The sequence below is a fragment of the Empidonax traillii genome, unplaced genomic scaffold (genome assembly GCF_003031625.1).
Source record: "Empidonax traillii isolate 1590-97213 ecotype Southwest subspecies unplaced genomic scaffold, ASM303162v1 scaffold1193:size157251, whole genome shotgun sequence".
Taxonomy (NCBI): domain Eukaryota; kingdom Metazoa; phylum Chordata; class Aves; order Passeriformes; family Tyrannidae; genus Empidonax; species Empidonax traillii.
This window is the reverse complement of record NW_020956386.1, coordinates 875-4,315: the sequence shown is the minus strand read 5'-3', so window position 1 is coordinate 4,315 and position 3,441 is coordinate 875. Positions and strand designations below refer to the sequence as shown.

The 3,441-nt window shown below is 39.8% G+C and overlaps 1 long non-coding RNA gene across 2 annotated transcripts in view; it reads left to right on the top strand.

Moving 5' to 3' along the window:
• Positions 1–3,227, top strand: part of LOC114069109 — a 147,405-nt gene extending 144,178 nt beyond the window's left edge. For both annotated transcript variants that reach the window (XR_003573726.1, XR_003573727.1), the window contains exon 5: positions 3,217–3,227. This is a non-coding gene — a long non-coding RNA (uncharacterized LOC114069109). The remainder of the gene's footprint in view (positions 1–3,216) is intronic.
• The last annotated feature ends 214 nt before the right edge of the window (positions 3,228–3,441 follow it).

The following is a 3,441-nucleotide window of genomic DNA, read 5'->3' as shown; positions in this document are numbered from 1 at the left end:
TCAACATAGTCCCAGCAGCACATAACTGGGGAGAGAGTGCTAATGTGCAAGGAGGACAGAGACGCAGTTTCTCAGAGCCAGAGTTATTCATGCTGACCAAATGCAGAGGGTGTCCCTGTGCTCCTGAAAGTGCCCCTGGGACCCCAGAGGCCCTACCTCTCCAGTCCCCACACGGTGCTTTGACCACTTAACCATCCTTTCTGAGATAGGCAAGAGCATCCAGCAAAATTGTGATTGCAAGTGCAGTATAGAATAGTTTGTTCTCAACTGGCTGTGCAGTGTACTGAGGGTGGCACAGTCATCATGCTGGTTGAGCATGGTGTACATGAGGTACCTCTGAGAAAGCTATTCCGTTCTTAAATATTTGCAAGTACTTGCATGTGGTGAAGTGCTGTGTATTTGTAAGTCATGCACATTTTCTCCTCAGTAACGTTTACTTTAGCCCCAGGGAGAGTGCAGAGTGTAGCTGTGACCAGAATGGATGACTTCATCAGAGGAGGGAAGTTACCCAGCCTCACTGACAAATTTTTATGAAGGGTTTCCCAAAGCCAGCCTGCAGCAGCGCATCACTACAGATATGCTTTTGACATTTGTAGTCCAAGAAGAAGCAGTATTCAAAGTAAAACACTGCCACTGGGTTTCCATAAAAAACATGATTCTTGGATTTTTGTGGGGGTTTGAATGTAGCTATGAGCTGAACAACCCTAGGTTTTCTCTTAGAAGGACTCAACCAGCCTACATCAGTCTTGCTTTCCACCCCTGCTAAGCACAATGAACTTCAGCAGTGCTGCAAGCTCCATGGAAGCAAAGACTGTGGAAAGGAAGAAGGATTTGGGAGCAACTAGAAGAAAGAGAGACATGAACTTGAGAAGAAAGACTTAGGAATCATCTGAATGTTTTCTTTCAGGAATAAGCCAAAAAATGCTCCTGACCAAACATAAGCTTCCTGAAAAATTGACAAAATTAATTATTCTCCATAAAATAGATTATCCTTTTTGAAAAATACTTGGAGTCTCTCTTATCCATTCAGATTAGATTGTCCAGTCTTCCTACAGCATCTGCCATAAATCCTAATCTGATTACAGGTATGAAACGAAGGTAAGTGTAATTATGATACAGCCAGATTTATGTGTCCCCAGAGAGTTTTCAAAATAACAAAAGGAATATAAATATTGGATCTGTGGGAAGAAAATGTCCATTATTAAAATCAATCCACAAGCTAGGTACTGTGGAAAAGCTTTCTTTTTCAGCACAGCTGCCAGGCCTGCTGAGATTTTTAATTGGAGTTTGTCTAGTGTAACTCTCACTTTCTATTTAAAAAGCAAAGCCAGAAGCATTAAACTTTTGTCTTGGGTTTTTAAAATACAGGAAAGCTAACGTAATTGCTGTACTAATGTAGAGTTATTAGCTTTTAGGCTCCCCAGTTTTTTGCAAAGAGAGCTTATGTCTTTTGATTCATGGCATAAGATATTTCCCAATCTAAATTTGCCACACTCTTTCTCTTCAGACAATAATCTTCATCCCTTCCTCTCCTTCTGACCATTTGGCATGGCTCTTTGGCTTGTAACCGCCTGTGCTTCACTCCAGAGCTGGCTGCATTTCAGTCATCAGTCACTGTGCAGAGTTTCTGTGTGAATTAGTGGAGTGTGCTTGGCATCTGGAGTTCTAAAGAATTGAGAAGTATGGTTCAAATCTCAGACAGCAGCTTGAAAGGCTTCTGGAGATGCAGACCCAGGTTTGTGGTCTCACTGAGGTAATGCCCATTCCAAACTCAACAGAAAAAGCATCTGAGTGACAAAAGGCTGTCCCCTGTTGGACTTTTGGCATGTACAACATGGTTTGCAGTGTCAGCATAAACGAATTGTTTTGAGGGTGACACAAAATCCCAGTCCTATGAGGAGAACACTGGTCAGATATGCTACCTGTGTCAGTCATATCTGGGAGGAGCCAAGGACTGATAGGATAAGAAAAGTAGGACTTAGCTTGAGTTCTTAAGTTAGACAGGCTTGTGTGAAAGCAATTAACCAGCTGGGATGTCTTTGGAGAAAAACAACTTTGAACAGAGAGAAATCTTTGGAAGGCTGTTTTTGTACCTGAAGGAAATAGAGAGGAATTTAGTGTAAGAATGTTTTTCTGAATTGCCTTAATTAATTTTCATTTATCATTGGCATTGATTAATATGTATTGATAGGACAGTGCCATTATTAATGCTTAGTCATCTTCTTTAGCAAAATAATCTGTATAATAGCAAAAAGAAACCTGCACATTTCATTTGATGGGTTTTTTTTGTGGCCCTCCTTGGAGTCTCTAGAGCCACAGATCAACTGCTAGTGTTTAGTGACCTTCTGCCTGATAGTGTAGGGCCTGTGGGTGGGTCTTCTATGGCTGGCACTTGTACAGTGCATAATCTAAGATGACACCGACCCTTTCAGCCTTATGGGAATAATATTATCAGCACGATGAATTGTTCCTGAATGTTTTCTTCAGTGTACTGTGTTACATGCCCCAAACATTTTTTTTTTCATCTTGAGCGTATGTCCAGCATTTCCTCTCTGCTCTTTCTGTTGCATGGGTTTGATTGCAGCCAACAGCAAAGGTCAAAAAACATTTTACTGTTTCTATTTCTATGTTTCTGTTAAGCTGAATTAAATTGTTGGTGCTGCAAAGTGACTTCTTAAAAAGCTTATGCTGCAAGAATTCAACCAGTATAAACTGAAGCTCAGCTGCATCAATTTACCAGGTGGTGCAGAGAGACAATGTGGTCCGAAGAACAGGGTGCTGATCTGGAAACGGAGAAAAAGATTTTGGTTCTCTGGAGCTTCAGTGGGCAGCTTCATGAATTTAGATAAAGTTTATCACCTTGCTCTGACTCAGGTTTTCTGGATGGGTAGTAGAGAGACGCTGTGTTTTAAAGAACTACATTCAATTTTTCAGTCAGGTAGTCTTTTTCCTTTCACCTCTTTACATTAATCAGTACAACTGCCTGTTTAATTTACATTACAAATAGTTTTTGAAATCATAATGTCTAATAATGCTCTGGTATCTTTGAAAAGGTTAATTATGTTTACCGGTGTCTGTGAGTATTCACAAGAAGGTATCATTTCTCAGCCCAGAATTGAAGCAGCACTGAGTTCTGTCCATCCAGAAGCCTTCCATTTCTTTCTTATATAGTGAAGAAATCAAGATATTCTCTTAGAGTATGATCACCATTTTCAGGTTATCCTGAATTAATATTTAGTTCAGCCTTTTAAATTAGCCCTTAAATAGCCTTTGGAGAAGTTTATCCCAAGTGTCTTAGTGTCTTTTTCTTTTTTTCTTTTTTTTAAAATCTGTGATTTCTTTTTTTCTATTTATTTGAGTTTCCTTAAAAGTCATGAACTGAAAACATCTGACTGTCTCTGCTAAGATTAGTGTTCATTTCCCAACTTTGCTTTGTGAGGA